This window comes from Amblyomma mixtum, chromosome 1, assembly GCF_055824585.1.
Source record: "Amblyomma mixtum isolate Tamu chromosome 1, ASM5582458v1, whole genome shotgun sequence".
Taxonomy (NCBI): domain Eukaryota; kingdom Metazoa; phylum Arthropoda; class Arachnida; order Ixodida; family Ixodidae; genus Amblyomma; species Amblyomma mixtum.
In genome coordinates this window covers 209,271,692-209,289,819 of record NC_143012.1, presented here as the reverse complement: position 1 = coordinate 209,289,819, position 18,128 = coordinate 209,271,692, and the positions used below count along the sequence as shown (strand labels likewise).

Genomic DNA, 18,128 nt, shown 5'->3' with positions numbered 1-18,128 from the left:
ATCTGTTAGCAAGCTGTGTTTAGTAAAAAAGCTATCCATTCTTTTTAGAATAATCTTTTCATATACCTTCGAAAAAACCGGAAGTACGGAAATCGGGCGGTAGTTGGTTAATACGGCTTTATTACCTCCTTTAAAGATAACTGTTACTTTGGCATTTTTCATTTCATTAGGGAAAATAGAGCATGAAAGGGACTGATTAAAAATGAAAGCTAGATACGGGGCTATTAGGTCTGCAACAAACTTCAGCGGTTTTATTTGCAGCCCATCATAATCCACACAGCGTGTTGATTTCAGATTCATTTCAGATTTCAGATTCAGAGAAGGGGAGGGGATGGCAAGTTACCTTAAGAGTGGAATGCGATAGCATCCGACTCCACATTTGTCGCAGCTTCTCCGCGTCTTAAAACTCGTTGAGTTAGCTCTCCCGCGTTACACATGGTGTCGCTTGCATATATAATGCAGCAAATACCGATGCCATTTGTGCTTTTTTTTTTTATCTAGAAGCAGTTATTGCGATTTTGGCGACAATACTCAGTGCAGCGACGTCACTTTATAAATATGCAACATGGGAAGGGGCTGCTCAACGACCTTTGAAACGCGTATATTTGACGTCGGATAATTCGAACTACACTGCCGATAAAGAAAATTTAAAAACTGGGCGGACGTTCAATTTTGAAGGCCTTTAATTCAGCAATAAATTTTGCCCTCTGAAAGTAAAAAAAAGATATTAACGCGATAGTGTTAAGACTCTTATTATGCAGAAAACCTGGCGTCGGAGTTGGTAACGAAAAAGCAAGTGGCCCACGTGACCTTGTGTCGTCACCATAACCTGCCCACCGTGGAAGGCAACAGCAAACCCATCGGGGTGCGAACAAACTGCCCACCGTGGTGCGAACAAACTGCCCACCGTGGCAGGTGTCAGTTAATGATTGGTCGGGAGAGGCTACTCTGGGAGAGCAATTTGGGCCCCAAAAGCCCGAATGGAAATTTTGTCCGTGTGTGAAAGCTCGGCTTAAAGTTAAAGCCCTCATTAGAGTCAGAGCATCAATGTTATAATCAAGGATAAATCCAGCTGCGTTCGAAGAATAGCCGCATCAGAGGTCTAATCGTCCCGTACGTTTTAAAATACAGAAGGCAGAAAACGTCAGCCTTTGAAGCAGCATCAAGGCTCCGTGTCTTCAAACGAGGCAAATAAATGTACATGAAAACTAAGCAATCTTATTGCCGCCTTTTTGGCGGGGATAAACTGGATCGCTTTGTTCGGACGGACAGACTGCACAAATTAGGATTCTGCAGCGAGTGTTCTAGATGGCAAACATAGGAAGGAAGTAAGTAAAGAGAAGGAGAGCTGGCATGCTTGGCAACCGGCGGATGGACCGCGTCTATCTACTCTGTCTACCAACCATCAAGGAGTGTACCATCTCAGTCACATCACGTGCGTCGAACAGTCGCCAACCCCTTCCTGCAAAACGACACACCAAACGAGGTCAGTGCACAACTTTCTCCGTCTCCGATAAGCCATGTAGTTTGTTAACTGAATGTCACGTGCTAACTGTCGTAATAGATGGTGCTTAACGATAAAGAATGAAAAGCTTTCAATATTTGTACCCTTGAATGAGAACTGATTTGGATCACCTAAGAGGATAAAATATTCAACCAGTGTCAGGTGTCCTTCAAATATATGTGGAATGTGCCCACGAAGCCGCACAGCCGCTCGTAATTTACCTCACCTCCTCCTTTACGGATCTCACCTCAAAAGGCATAAAAAAGAACTGAATAAAATGTTTCACGAATATCTGTTAACGAGTTAGTTAAAGCAGGTTCAAGAAGGGAATGAGCTCGTAGAGCTAAATGTAAATGCAGTTTGTAGGCATGTATGAGAAAAAAATTTTGTTCGTGTGCCTGCCAGGGATCGAACCTGGGACCTTCCGCGTGTTAGGCGGATGGGATAACCACTACACCACAAGCACAGCTGTCCTACGCTCATAACAATGCCAGCGTCAAGAGGGAGGTCGGAGGGAAAGTGCAGTAAAACCGGTTACGGTCTTGGAAGGGGAGTGCTTTGAGACACATTCTCTATGCTGCAGAGGTTCGCTCGAAGTCCTACTCGACTACTAATGAGCTGGAAGACTTCGCAGCATGGGCCTGCTTAAGCGACCGCCAGACTTGCTACATAATCTCCAAAGTAAGGTTTGTTGACTGAATATAATTCCACCCTTATTACTTAAGAGTGACGAAAAAAACACCTTGCGATTGTGACATACAGAAGTAAATGTCAGTACAACACCAGCTGAGATTTTTTTTTTGAAACTTTCTGTCAAAGGAAAACTTTCTGATAGTTTAGCATTTTTAAGCATGATGTACTGTGGGAAAGCAGTTTTTCTCAAGTAACCGAAAACACGATTGAGGTTCTCACTGACCCAGACAATTTTTTCATCGTCAATGCGAATTTAGCTAATGTAGTACACTGGCGTCCTATGCTGCATTGCCGTGATTCTGAAGCAATGTTGCCAACGCGTATTGCATTAGTGCCGTATTTCTGCCACAACGTCGTTCATGCCAACGTGCGCAGCTTGTATCTTTCGGTTCCTACTGACACATGAGAAAAAGCACCAATGTTAGTTAGATAGTAGTATTAGGCTTATTGGATGAAGAAGATGTACAATGCATAGTGCGAGAGTGTGTAGCAGTTTACTACATTTCGTGTTCGGCGGCGGCCGTAGCCTACTGCTGTCGCGCAGCGCTCAGCGAAGCTGATCTGGTTTGGTTTGGTTTATTGGGGTTTAACGTCCCAAAGCGGCTCAGGCTATGAGAGACGCCGTAGTGGAGGGCTCCGGAAGTTTCGACCACCTGGGTTCTGATCTGATCGCGCCGCCACGGGTTCGAATTCCATTCGTGGATGTTTGTTTCATTTCTTTGTATGTAATAGTTTCACTTGGCACAAACCCACAAACACAGCATGCATTTAAATAGCCCACAGCAGCATCCAGAAATTCTAGCCTGCGCCTAGCCAGCAACGCCGATTGTATGCCCACTTTTGCACAACTGCGCGCACTTCCCGTTCAACTGCCTGTGCACGTTCCACTGACAGTGTGGGACAGTAAGTGAGCAAGTTGGTAGCAATATTTTTGCCCTTCCGTACAATATTGCTATAAAACAAGTCAATATGCCTCAGAAAGATGCCTTATCATGGCAGATATACGGTACGCAAACATATTTGAATAATGATTCTTGTACATACTAGGTTCATTTTATTACACAGAGATAGATGACACCGAAATTACACACACGCACGCACGTGCGCAAGCACACGCGCCCACGCAAACGAGCGCGCGCGCGCGCACACACACACACACACACACACACACACACACACACACACACACACACACACACACACACACACACACACACACACACACACACACACACACACACACACACACACACACACACACACACACACACAGAGAGAGACATGCACACACACACGCACGCACACAGAGAGAGAGAGAGAGACATGCACACACACACACACACACACACACACACACGCACGCACGCACACAAAGAGAGAGAGAGAGACATACACACACACACACGCACGCACACACACACACACAGAGAAACATGCACACACACACGCACACAGAGAGAGAGACATGCACACACACGCACGCACACACAGAGAGAGAGACATGCACACACACACACACACACACGCACAGAGAGAGAGAGAGACATGCACACACACACGCACGCACACAGAGAGAGAGAGAGACATGCACACACACACACACGCACGCACAGAGAGAGAGAGACATGCACACACACACACACGCACGCAGAGAGAGAGAGAGACATGCACACACACACACGCACAGAGAGAGAGAGTGAGACATGCACACACACACACACACACGCACGCACACACACACACACGCACGCACAGAGACAGACAGAGAAAGGTACACACACATACACTCACAGAAGCACACGCACACAAAAATTTTTGCCGCAACCTTTTGTCACACAATGCACCGGGTGGTGAATTACGATTTTTCATAGCACATAGCTTACATACACTAATCAAGTTGGAGGCTAGGTTGCGACAGGAATTTCAACCGAACGACATCGACACGTGGAATTGTATGCCTTCGCAGACTTTGTCATGAAAATTGTGAGGCATGCAACCGTTCGTTGCAGAGCGTTCCGTGGTTTCATACGCGTGTGTGTGTGCGTGTGTGTGTGTGCGTGTGTGTGTGTGTGTGCGTGTGTGTGTGCGTTAGGGGGGGGTGCGGAACGCTGTCAACGCACCCAGGGAGTGCAATGCTTTCTAGTATCCAAACGTCAGCACTGTTAAGTGTCCGTGGGAATTTTTTTACGGTTTCATGCTTTACACTGCGAAGGTGACCGATCTACGCGCATTAGCATCTGTTCAATCGCATGAATCGTTGGAAAGAAAATGCTTTGACCATCTTCAGTTGCTCAGAGGGCAGTGTGCAGAGGTAAGTAATGGAGATGTGTGGGATGAGGAAAAGCATAAAAGGAGGTACGGCACCAGGCCCTGAGTACAGATGTGTTATGGTGATGCGTGGAATGTGAAAAGGAGAATATGAAGTACGTCACCAGACTGTCAGTGCTTCATATAGCATCAATACTGAGACAATCTACCAGCTCTGAAAAATTTTGCCCATTTCCACTTTACTGTCACTGCGGTGCACAGAAGCAGGCCTTACTCTTAAGGCGTGTTTTTTAACATTTATAAAACAATATTTCTTTACGCTTTGTTATTATGGACGACTCAGTTTATGCACATACTGTTTTGTTGGGGAACTGAAGTGCTCATATTTACGACGCACGACTTATTTCATTTCCGTTTTGGCGTTTTTCAGCTTGAAAAACCCCATTTTAAACACTGATTATCCACTGACAGAAATAAAACTCAGGTTTTCGATAATGTCTCTTGAATGCGCGAATGCGTACGTACCGCACTGCCCCTGCCGTCATGTGCCCTGACTGAAAGAAAGCAGCGCTCGGACATGGTGCCACTGGGATTCTGCAGCCTGTGCCGAAGTCTAGTATACAGATATTTATGAAAAAAAATTACCGTGCATTCTCGAGCTTTGGCCTTTTTTTCACAATTAGTCCCATCCTAGCGGTGCTGTTGAGGCGCATACCAAGAGGGAACCAGTTCTAACGCTTTCAATTTATTGACAACAGCGTAGGCTCCTACGATTGTCAGTGCACGGCACGTGTACAAGCAGGCACAGAAAGACTTCCTTTATTTTTTCGGTCTGTACTTAAGAATAGAGTAACACAAAAAATAGTTGGCCGTTGAGGATAGACGCTGTCAACGGAAAATAGTCCCATTAGTTTGACGTGCTTGTATTTCATTGTGAAAGCATTTGTAGTGTGCTCCCGCTCACGTGAATCTGATGGATGTTAAGGGAAGGTTCCAGCCGACCAACCCTCGATGTACCTCCCTCCATCTCACCCATCAACTGGCGCCATACATCACCTACTCACCCAACTCTACCTTCCAGAAGCGCTGCTCACTACCAACTAACTGACCCTCACCCCCCACAAGCGCTTCACCCGAGGAGCAGCGGAACGCAAAAACGGCGGCGAAATAGAATTGCCTTCTCGAGGGCAGCCGGATTTTGCTTTGCGTCTTTGAACTCGATTTTTGTTACTCTCACATCTGCCTTTATACCCTGAGGCAATAAATAACGTTAGCAAGAAAAATCGAACTCATAGACGCATTGGGAAATCCGGCTGCCCTCGAGAAGTGCCACAAACAATTTATTTCCTCACTTCACATCCTTGTGGCGGGGGTGAGGAAATGTGGAATAGAAGGGGGGGGGGGGGGGGTGACTGTCCACTTTCCGCCACACTGGACCCAAATTCACCCTCCAGAGAAATTATGTCCATGCGTGAAACCTCGGCTTAAATTTAAGCATTCATTAGTGTCGCCGCATCACAGTAAACAAGGATAAATCCAGCTGCTTTCTCGGAATTGCCGGATGATATGTCTGATCGTCCCGAGGTTTTTAATATACGGAAGGCTGAAAATGTCAGGATTCAAAGCAGCATCAAGGCTGCGCGCCAACAAACCAGATAAATCAGTGTACATGGAAATTAAGCATTAATTTTCCCGGTATTTTGAGGGGATAAACTGCATCGCTTTGTTGGGACGGACAGACTGCGCAAGTTCGGATGCTGCAGCGAGTGTTCTAGATAGAAGACATTGGAATAAAGTGGGAATAGAAAAAGAGAGCTGGGATACTTGGCAACCGGCGGATGGAATGTGTCGATCTACTCTTTGTAGGAGTCATCAAGGTGTATACCGTCTCAATCGCATCACGTGCGTTCCACAGTCGCCAAACACCTTCTATAAAGCGACACACAAAACGAGATCAGTGCGCAACTTTCTCCTTCCCCGATAAGCGGTGTAGCTCGTTAACTGAATGACACAAGCCAACTGTCGTAATGGATGATGCTTAACGGTTAATAATGAAAAGCTTTCAATATTTGTGCCCTTGAAAGAAAACTGATTTGAATCATCTAAGTAGATAAAATATTCAACGAATGTCAGGTGTCCTTCAAATATATGTGGAATGTGTCCCCGAAGCCGCACAGCCGCTCGTAATTTACCTCACCTCCTCCTTTAAGGATCTCACCTCGAAAGGCATAAAATAAACTGAATAAAACGTTTCACGAATATTTGTTATCGAGTTAGTTAAAGCAGGTTCAAGAACGGAATGAGCTCCTAGAGCTAAATGTACATGAGTTTGTAGGCAGTATGAAAAAAAAAATTCAGTTCTGTGCCTGCCAGGGATCGAACCTATGACCTTCCGCGTGTTAGGCGGATGTGATAACCACTACACCACAAGCACTTTTTTTTTTCTTTATTGCATGAATGAATACATAACTAAAATATCGTAGTTGTCATGCCCCTTGGCAGACAACCGTGTCTAATGGACTTTCATTAACACAAGTTGGTCCATCAGACTCAATACATCATCAGCGTAATCTTGTTGCTTCAAGACTTCTCTTAATTTATACACATGTTCCACAAAATAATCACATACCGATCGTGCATCCAAGTCACAGTGTCGAACAGCCATTCTACTCCTCCAAATGCTGTGAAGGCCCAATAACATAATCTGGTCGTACTGTGCAACATCACTTTCAGTAGTCAAGTACCGAATTCCGCGCGGTGTCAATGGCAAGTCCTTTTTTTAGGGTTCTTTGCAAAACACTACACCACAAGCACAGCTGTTCTGCGCTCATAACAATGCCAGCGTCAAGAGGGAGGTCGGAGGGAAAGTGCAGTGCAACCGGTTGCGATCTTGGAAGGGGAGTGCTCTGAGACATATTCTCTAAGCCACAGTGGTTCACTCGAACTCCTGCTCGAATACTAATGAGCTGGAAGTCCTCGCAGCATGGGCCTGCTTAAGCGACCGCCAGACTTTCTACATAATCTCCAAACTAAAGTTTGTTGACAGAATGTAATTCCAACGTTATTACTTAAGTGTGACGCAAAAACACCTTGCGACAGTGACATACGGAAGTAAATGTCAGTACAACGCCAGCTGATATCTTTTCGAAACTTTCTGTCAAAAGAAAACTTCCTGACGGCATAGCATTTTTAAGCATGATGTACTGTGGAAAAGCAGTTTTTCTCAATTAACCGAAAGCGGGATTGAGGTTCTCACTGACCCAGAGAGTCAGTTATGCGCGTCTTCAATTCTGTCATCGTCAATGCGAACTTAGCTAGTGTAGTACGCCGGCGTTCTATGCTGCATTGCCGTGTTTCTGAAGCAATGTCGCCAACGCGTATTGCTTTAGTGCCTTGTTTCTGTGACAACGTTGTTCATGCCATCGTGTGTCGTGCGTATCTTTCTGTCAGTACCGCCACATAAGTCAAAGCACGAATATTAGTTTGATATTGGTATTAGGCTTATTGGATGGAGAAGATGTGCAATGCACAGCGCGAGAGTGTGTAGCAATTTGCCACATTGCGTATTCGGCGGCGTCCTAGTCTACTGCTCTCGCGAAGCGGCCTGTGAAGCTGATGTGTTCGGGCCGCCGGGGGTTCGAATTCCATTTGGGGATGTTTGTTTCATTTCTTTGTATGTAATAGTTTCACTTGGCATAAACCCATAAACACCGCAAGCATACAAACTTTCGGAGATCATGCCACGAGTTGACTTATTGAAAGAGGCTTTTGCACTAAGATCAGCATCTCTGAATGGCTTGTGGCACTGCAAGAGAATTGACCAATTCGAGTTGCACTCTTTCCTCGACATTTAAATAGCCTACCTAGCATAGCCTAGCCAGCAACGCCTATTATATGCCCACTTTTGCGCAGTTACGCGCACTTCCAGCTCAAATGCCTGTATGCTGCTGGTATGGGATAACGGAAGGAAGAAATTTGGCGGTAATATTTTTGCCCTTCTGTACGATATTGCTAGAAAACAACTAAATATGGTTCAAAAAGAGGAAGCCTTGTTATAGCAGATGTATAGCACGCAAGTACACTTGATGAATGTGTCCAGCACGTTCTAGATTAATTTTATTACACAGAGATAAACAACTCAAATTTACAGACACACACACACAATTACATAAAAGACTATGGCAGCTCTTAAGTACAGATGCCTTACACAGATGATTAAATGGACCATACAATGAGATCCTTCCGAAATAATGGAGCCCCTGTGCCAGACAAGATCAATAGGTTATTTAGAGACACTATACAAAAGCCACAGGTCCTTCTATTGAACACCGTTCAACTCTTTGTCCGAATCGGTTATTTTGCGACAAACTGGAGACAGTCCAGAAGTATGAGCGAAAAAGTGTGGTTTTAGCCAAATTATATAGCTTGTAACTTTTATCCAATTGATTTTCACTTACGGTTTGCAATCCTTAAAATGATTCATTTCTATTCTTGTTTTTTTGTGCTGTTTCTTTTATTACTTCAAGTGAGCAACTAAACGTGATCAGACGAAATTCTAAATAAAATGGCTTTTAGGATAACACGCTTGCGTGGTTTCATAAACTAACCACAAATGTTGTGATCTAAGTATGAGAGTAACAAAAATATCATGTGCCTGCCAGGGATCGAACCTGGGACCTTCCGCGTGTTAGGCGGATGTGATGACCACTACACCACAGGCACAGCTACTTCGGTGCTGTTATGATGTGGGCTTCGACGGAGTTGACAGTGCAATGAACTTTTTGCAATTGGTTAGGTGGTCTGAAACCGCCTACTATTGACGCGCCATTAAAACCGTCCGGTTCTGCGTTGTAATAGACTAATTGTTATATGAAAAAAAAATGGAGGTTGCTGTTTTGGGCAAACTACTTGACGGACGCTTTACTCTTCTAGATGGTGGAGGAATTCTCATTATATTATTCGTGGTAATCAAAAGTGTTTTACTAAATAATTTATTTAGTAAAACACGTTTATTATTTTTATTTAATTTTATTTGCGGTGTTCTTTTGTGATGATTTATGACATTATCTTTTTTTGTGTGTTCTTTAGTGCATGATGTGCATAAGTGGTGTGTAAAATGCTTATTTATTTATTTTTTTTCAGCAGTGAGTGATGTATTCATCTTGCTGATATATTTTTTATGTATGTATGTACGTATGTATGAGTATAGCCATCGTCTTCCTGCTGTACTGTCGGGAATGTAAATGAGCCGGGACCCTTTGTCAAGCTGTCACCACAGCTTTTAGTCCCGGCTCCTCCTTCGTAACAAAGGAAATAAACTTCAACTACAACTTCTTCAAGTTTTGACACCGCCGGCATAACTAACCCGGTGCGATGGCTCAGTGGCTCTGGCTTTTCGCTGCTGATTTCGAGGTCACGCGTTCGATACCGACCGCGGCGCCCGTATTTAAATGCCAATGAAGTACAAAACTTCAGTGCACTGCGTTATGTCAGCGCGCGGTAAAGAAGTCCAGGTGCTCTAAATCAGTCTGGAGGCTTCCACTGCAGCGCCCATCGTAGCCTGAATGTAGCTGCGGGGCATCAAAGGGAAGCTTAAACGGTTTTTTGAGAATTCGCGGTTATTCAAGAATTGGAATCTATCAAGCTTCTAGATAAAGCATGCAAAGTATTTTTCCACTAGCATTTAAAATGGTGGCATTATCGTCGATTAGAAGCGCGACGATGTTTAGGCTTCTCTTCACTACGTTGGAGTAGTGCGAGGAAACTCGGCAGTGACGTCATCGTCGCCAAAATTTCAGATGTCCGCTGCTTACGCCTGCATGCTGCTGTGCGTCGTCAGAAGCGCCAAAGAATGTATCGTGAGGTTCACCTTCGATGTCATCGGTTTTCTTCCATGGAATAACCGTTTCTTCGCTGGAAACGCAGTGCCGTCATACGTGACGTCATTATCGGGGCCTCTGCCCGTCGCTGTGCACTTCAGAGAAACTGAACGCCGAAGACGACTTTATTCGGTGATTACGCCACTATTTCAAATGCTAGAGCAAAACGATTTCGCAGGCTTTACCTGCACATTTTGCATATTCAGCAACCTTAAACTCATCGAATTCTAAAACCGCTTCAGTTGCCCTTTAAACACCGCAATTTACAATGTACTAGCAGCATGATGGCGGAGCAAGAAAAAAAAGACTTGTGCCTGCCATGGATCGAACCTGGGACCTTCCGAGCATTAAGCGGATGTGATTACCGCTACACCACAAGCATTTTTTTCTTTACTGCCGACTTCGACATCTGAAACAGACACGATGAACGATAAAAAATTAACGTGCCCGCACACCTTTGCCTGACAGGGTATGTTAAAATTTTTTCAGTCTTGCCAAACCATCATGCACACCAATCCATTCCGGCTGATCAGGAAGTGCCTTATACACTTCCCTGAACCGCACAACATGCGGAATGGAATGTTCCCGCACAGGCTTCACTTGTACATCTGCATTGTTAAAATCCATTCTGGCTTTCCACAAGCTGTGAAGGCCCAGGAGCATTATTGCATCAAATGGAGAACCATCTGTTTCGTGAAAGGGTAAAAATCTTATGGCATATGCACCTGGTGGTAGTTCTTTTTTTTCAAAGTTCTCTGAAGAACATCCCGGAAAAGAAATGGTGTCCCAACAGTCAAAAAACGCATGTTCAAAGGTTTCAGGTTTGTGGCGCAGGAAACAGTTTGTTCACCAAGGGACGTAAAGGACTTCATCGTGCATCCATGTTTTCACCGATAAGGTATTAGTGTGGAGTTTAAAGAAAAAGGATTTGATCGATGGTAATATTGGCATCTTCTTAACTCTTTTAAGTACATCGACTACTGAGCCTGCATAGTATGGTAAACGGCATAGCCGTAGAGGAAGCATTGAGTCCACTAAGTTCGCGTACAATTTTGTTTCTTGACATAACACAAACACTCGATGGAAAACCGAACATGCAGCATTTTGTACGCGAGCACAACTTCTTGAAGGTACCCTCTTATTGCACCATTTACATTTAGAGAACTTAGAAGGAAGTCAGGTAGAAGTCGACCAAGCCGAACTTGCATTACGGTTCGGAGGAACACATCGTTTCGATCCCGAAGGTATAAAAAGGCGAGACAACTTGCCTCAGAAATAAGTGCGTCAGGCCGAGCCCACAGAAAGAAGTTTCACAGAAAGAAGTTAACAGAAAGAAGTTTAATTGTTCGACTCGTCCTTTCCCATTTCGAAGCCCAAATAAAAGCGGCAAAAGCGCGATGCATTTTTTGAACGCTTTCCCCGGGAAGCGCTGAGCACATTCATCACATACCACACTTTAGCAATAATGAACAGGTTACATATAGTCGCATGCGAAAACATAGATAATTGTCTTTCTTGCCATGCGTCATCCTTTCCTTGGCCCTCGATGCTTGGTCATGCCAGTACGGAGCTTGGTCCCGGCAAGAGTCAAGGGGTACTCCTAAATACAACGGTGAAGTGGTGGAGCAGCGCATTCGAGAATAGTGTTCAGGCGTAACTTCCAAGCTACCGTGCCAGAAACCGTTGCTTTTTGCCATCGTCAAGTTTCGGCATAAGTGGTAAGATTTCACTATGGAAGCCCCTTTCGGCTTTTCGCGAATGACCCAGCATATCTTGAAGTGATCACAGAATGCGCCTTTGATTACAGCCCCGTCCACCGAAACTACACCACAAGAACAGCTGAGGGTACAGTACAAGGAAGCTGCTGTCGAACGAAGCTCCGGTAAATAGAGTTAAAATCGAAAAGCTCTGTGCTCTAGTCGACTAATTAATCGAGGAACAAAAAATTACGGACGATTACGTTACTTCCTAATGCGAAATTTGAGCGCAGCAAATAAGCTGTTTCACCTTTTCGATAGTGAGTCAACCCCAGCTGTGGAGTTGGTTTCAGGGACAACGCCGCCGATGCCGACACAAACAATATGATACCCTCGCTTCCGCAGCGCTAAGAACAAGGTCTAGCCGTGGGAAGGTGGTCACGTATTCGTCGACGTGCCGGGGCCTACGTGAAATAACCGGCGCGTCGGCAACTGAAGAGCACCCTATCCGCCACACAAGAACAGGGGGGGGGGGGGGGGGACCCTTTCCTCCTCTTTCTGCATGGCGGCGACGGTGTTCTATGCAGTCACGTTATCTTGACTCTCTAGCGGCGTCAGCGGCATCCAGCGGTATCAGTCGGTCGCTGCTAGCGCTGGAGGGATGAAAGGGGGGCGGAGCTGGTTACGAGGCCGACGACAACGCCGACGACGACGCGAAACCCAGGAACGGACGCCAAAGAGCTGCGCTCTAAAATGTCCACCGCCTAAGAAGGCATTTCGAGTAAAGTATTCTTGACAGACGTTCTGCTATTCACAAAAGCAGAATATTTGCCATTTTACGTAGTGGAGGAGTTTTTGGCAAATTAGCCCGACAATTATGGATCCTTTACTCGATATTAATGTATCAACACTACCTTGCCGCGGTGGCTCGATGCGTTCGGCGTTCGGGTGATGAGGTCGAGGTCAAATCTTCGATACCAACCGCGGCGGCCGTATTTCAGTGATATACAAAAACTCCTGCGCGCTGCATGAAGACAGTGCATGATAAGAGGTGCAGATGGTATTAATTAATCTGGAGTTCTGCACTACAACGTGCCTCACAGCCCAAATGCATCTTCCGGGCATTAAACATTACAGTAGCTGCATGACTGCGGAGCAAGAATAAAAAAGAACGTGTGCCTGCCAGGGATCGAACCTGGGACCTTCCGCGTGTTAGGCGGATGTGATAACCACTACACCACAAGCACTTTTTTTTTCTTTATTTCCGGATACTTACACAGTACAAAATCGTACACGGAAAAAATAAAGCGAACTCACAGCCAAAAGTTCACGTGGAAATGATAGTAATAAGGAAGCTGTCATCCTTAGGTGGGATGACGTTGTCGTTTTAAAATTCTCTCAAATGGATCAAGGGCTCTAATCTTGGCAGCCATTCTGGAACTGTACACTTCAATTTGTGCATTTCAACAAAGGCATGCATACTTTCACGAACGTAGAGCCTTGCAGGGCGAGCATCGGGGTCTAAATGATACCCAGCCATCCGGGACCGCCAGAGGCTGTGCAGACCGATTAACATGACGGTATCAAAAGGTATGCCGTCTTCGTTATCTGTTTATAGGAACTTGATGCTATGTGTATCTAACGGTAAGTCTTTTTTAAGGGTTCCTTGCAGCACGTCCCAAAAATAAACCCCCTCCCAACAGTGTACAAAAACATGATCTATTGTCTCAGGCTGTTTGCATATTAAACAAAGCGACCCCCATGGCAGAAAAAAACCCCTGTCTTCAAGAAATGTTTTTACCGACAACGTTCCAGTATGCAGCTTAAAGAAAAACGTTTTTACTCCTGGGGAAACTGGCATCCTTTTGACCCGCTTCAATACATCTTGACCCGGATAGCCGTTGTACAAGGCTCTGTACACAGGAACGGAGAAAAAGTCATCGCACACATCCTTATACAATTTTTTCCTATTGACTGAACACAAATATTGAATCGAAAAACGAGTTGTCAAAATTCTGACGCTGTTTACGACTTCTCTTAAAAAACCAAAAAGGCGCCCTGGCATACTTTCCGCGGCAACAACAAAATTTGGCAACGCCCGCACGAGCCTTACTTGGCAAACAGTGCGCAGAAATGGATCATTTACGTCGCGAAAGAAAATGAATCTGTTTACGAGCTGTCGGGCGAATAAGTGTGCTAGCCCAAGACCCCCGTCTTTGACACGCCGAAACAAGTTATCCCGTCTACACCGTTCCCAATTCGACGCCCAAACAAAAGCGGCAAATACCCGATGCAGCCTCTGAATGTTTAACCTGGAACAGTGAAGCGTTTGCATTACATACCACAACTTGGCAACAAAAAACAGATTACACACCGTTGCGCGTGCAAAGATAGACAGCGGCACACCGCTCCATTTGTCAGCCTTCTCACAGATTTCTTGGGCTTGATCGCGCCAAAATGGCTCACTGTCTTCATAGCATTCTAGAGGCACACCCAAGTACTTAACCGGTGTTGTGGCCCAAGTCACGTTGGCAAACGTGTAAGGCGTCGATGGCCACTCTCCGTGCCAAAACCCTAGACACTTTCCCCAATTCACCGGACTTCCAGTGGTCGTGCTGAAATCTTTCACGGCTTCGACTGCCACGCTAACGCTCTCTCTGTTCGTACAGAAGACGGCTACGTCATCAGCATACGCCAAAAGTTTGACCTGCGTCATGTGGACTTGGAAGCCCTGTACAGATTCATTCTCAAGGATTGACAAGCACAAAGTTTCAATATAAATGCAGAACAGAAGCGGGCTGAGGGGGCAACCCTGACGCACCGAACGTCGCACGTTCACGGGTGCACCAAGTTCCTTGTTGACAATTAATCTTGTAGTGCAGTTTCGGTACGCCAAGGCTACGCCCTCGCTGATAACAGAACCCACATTAATGTAATCTAGAACTGCAAACAGGGCATCATGTGAAACACAATCAAACGCTTTTTCAAGGTCGAGTTGCAGAACCGCAATGCTACCGCATGTTGCATCACAACACTCCAGTACGCATCTTGCCTTATGTATGTTCGTAGCAATGGTCCTTCCCTTGATCCCGCAAGTCTGGTGAGGCCCAACAATCTCCTTAATAACGGTCTGTAATCTGGCTGCTAGTACTTTCATTAGTATCTTGTAATCAACATTTGTTAGGGCTATTGGCCTGTATGACGTCACCAATCTCAATTTCTCAGTTCGTGCTGTTTTAGGGATTAGTACAGTATGTGACGACGCAAAAGAAGGCGGCAACAATTTAAGATCGTAGCCTTCGTTAAATACTGCAGCTAACAATGGGGACAACACTTTTTTAAATGCTTTATAAAAAGCCGCGCTCAAGCCATCAGGCCCTGGCGACTTCCCTGGATTTAGATTATCAATGGCACGCTCAACTTCATGTTCGGAAATGGGCAGCTCCAAACTTTCTGTTCAGTCAGCATCTAGTCGTGGCAAGGAAGAAAGAAACACGCGCTTAAACCTGTCCATGTTCATGTCGCGAAATGCCAACAGTTGTTGATAGTATTCGTAAAACGCACGTGCAATGCCGTCTTTATCTGTCACGAGGTTGCCGTTCCACTCTATTTCTTCTATGTCGTTTCGACGAGCATGCGCTTTCTCGAGACCGAGAGCCCGTTTAGTGGGCGTCTCGCCTGCTGCGCATCTTTCAGCCCTGGCGCGAACGAGCGCTCCTCGATATCGATCTTCATCTAATAACTCAATTTTCTTTTTCAGTTTTCTGATATCGTCATTATAGACCCCTGGCTCTTTGCACTCGTGCGCTATTAACTGATTTAGTGTCGCCCTTAAACAAGCTTCTTCTCGCTTTTCGTCATGTCGAATACAACTGCCTCTTTCTATAGCTTTCATCTTAATTTCTTGTTTGCACCATTCCCACTGCTCTCCAATGGTGGGGCACGGCCGTTGTTCTATCTCTTTAAGCTTCCCTGCAATTACTTCAACTAAAGCTTCATCTTCTAAGAGTTTGGAGTTTAGCTTCCACAGTCCCCACACAAATTTTTTCCTTCGGTTTCTAGGGCCGATGGTACATTTCACAAGACAGTGATCCGAAAAAGACACTGGCATAACGACATAATTTTGGCATTTCGGAATCGCATCCAACGATAAATAAATACGGTCGAGCCGGGCATGACTAGAACCTTGGAAATGCGTGTATTTCACGCTGCGCGCTCCCTCCAAACACTCCGCTACATCATCTAGAGCAAATTCGCCAACTAGCTGCGACAAAACATCCGTGCTTACGTCTCTAAAGGCGCGGCTACTTGTCTTATCTCGAGCACTTAAGACACAATTGAAATCGCCCATAACGACGAGTTGTCGCCCACTATTTAGATATCGCTGGATGCTCACGAAAAAATTTAACCTTTCATCAGCCGCATTCGGTGCATAAACACATAGAACGCGCCATTCGCTGTTATGAAAAACGAAGTCACAAACAATAAAGCGGCCTTGCATACATGAAATCACTTCTTGCACTGTCAGTCCTGGCAACTTCTTAACGAACAGAAGGCACCCGGCCGATGTGCCAACCGCGTGACTAACAGCCACATCGTACCTCGACGTGAAACGCTGCACCATGCTCCCCGTGTCCTCTTCCCCTTCTATTTTGGTTTCCTGAACCGCCAACACGTCCACGTCCTGGTCCGTTAAAATACGGTATACTTGACTTTGCTTTCTTTTCGATGCAAACCCACGGACGTTAAGCGTTGCTACGCTCAGTGACTGTTGCATCGCCATTTTCGTACTTTAGAAGGACGCTGGGAGCATGATGCTTACCTTTCGCGCCTAGCACGTCGCTAGACGCTTCCAGAAGTCCCGCCGCCATCATAATTATGGGGCTGGACGTGCTGTGAGAGCGGCTTTTCGGCTGCCCTCCGGCCCGTCGCGACGTTAGGTTGCGGTCTGAAGGAAGGTCGTCGTCCCTGCACAGTTTTCGCTGGTGGTTCCTCGGCGTTGCCAGGGGGCTGCTTATCCGCTCCGTCACCGGCGTCGGCGTGCGGGCGCTTCGGCGCACTTCCAGCGCTCGTTGACCGGCCGCCGTTTTCCGCATTCGTGTTCTCAGCCGCCGATGTTTCCGGAGCACTTGTCCCTTGAAGGGGCGCTTCCTCGCTCACAGGCGCCTCCGAAACAACGGATGGCAGTGCCTGTGTCTTGTTCACGCCCTCGCCCGCCTCCTTTTCCGTGGTCGTCGGAGTTGTCACGGTGGGGGCCACCGCAGAGCTTTCCACACCATCGGTCCCTTTTGCTGCCTCCTCAGCCTCGACGACGTCCATAATGTCTTCCGGTGTCTCCTCTCTGAGCGCTGGCACAGTTGCGGCAGCGTATGTGCGGACACACCCATCTTCCGAATGTCCGAAACGTCGGCAGCGTGAGCAGCGAGGTACCTTGCACTCACGTCGGACATGTCCGCTACCCTGACAACGCAGGCACTGCATGGGCCGCCCAGGCACGACCACAAGGGCCAGCTCACCGGCGACTCGTATCTGGTGGGGGAGGTCGTCCGCCTTCATTCCAGGCTTCAGCTTGAGCTGAACTATCCTTGTGGTGGAGCCCTTTTCTTTCACACCTTGCACACGCCAACGCTCACGGGTTACCTCTGTGACGTTCCCGAAGGCCGCAAACGCAGTCCGGATATCTTCGTCGGCGACGCCGTGCAGCATCCAGTGTAGCCGCAGTTTCATCACCTGGTCCTCGGGGTCGAATATAAGACACCGGCGTCCTTTAACTGCAAGCTCCTTGAAAGCCGCCAATCGCTTTGTTGCTTCAGCACTGTTGAGAGTCACCGCCCAAACATGGTTGATTTGGTACGCCCCCAACGCCACTACGTCGGGGAGCGCACCCGCTTGGGCGAGGGCGTCACGAAAATCTTCGATCTTGTAAGGCCGCGCTCGCACGTCGCCGTGCAAAAACACGGTGTTGAGAACAACACGTCCTGTTGGCAGGTTCGGCAAAATAATCTCGTAATCTTTATCGGCTTCCATGTCGGACCTGTTTCCGCGCCCAGCAAGGGCCGCTATCGCCGCTCCACCGGAGCTCATGAT

The 18,128-nt window shown here is 46.5% G+C and overlaps 4 non-coding genes across 4 annotated transcripts; all 4 read right to left on the bottom strand.

Moving 5' to 3' along the window:
• Positions 1–1,897: 1,897 nt before the first annotated feature.
• Positions 1,898–1,970, bottom strand: TRNAV-AAC (transfer RNA valine (anticodon AAC)). The gene has a single exon. It is a non-coding gene; the product is annotated as a tRNA-Val (tRNA).
• Positions 1,971–6,826: 4,856 nt separating this feature from the next.
• TRNAV-AAC (transfer RNA valine (anticodon AAC)) lies at positions 6,827–6,899 on the bottom strand. The gene has a single exon. It is a non-coding gene; the product is annotated as a tRNA-Val (tRNA).
• Positions 6,900–9,114: 2,215 nt separating this feature from the next.
• TRNAV-AAC (transfer RNA valine (anticodon AAC)) lies at positions 9,115–9,187 on the bottom strand. The gene has a single exon. It is a non-coding gene; the product is annotated as a tRNA-Val (tRNA).
• A 4,028-nt stretch (positions 9,188–13,215) lies between these two features.
• On the bottom strand, positions 13,216–13,288 carry TRNAV-AAC (transfer RNA valine (anticodon AAC)). Its single transcript has one exon. It is a non-coding gene; the product is annotated as a tRNA-Val (tRNA).
• Positions 13,289–18,128: the final 4,840 nt, after the last annotated feature.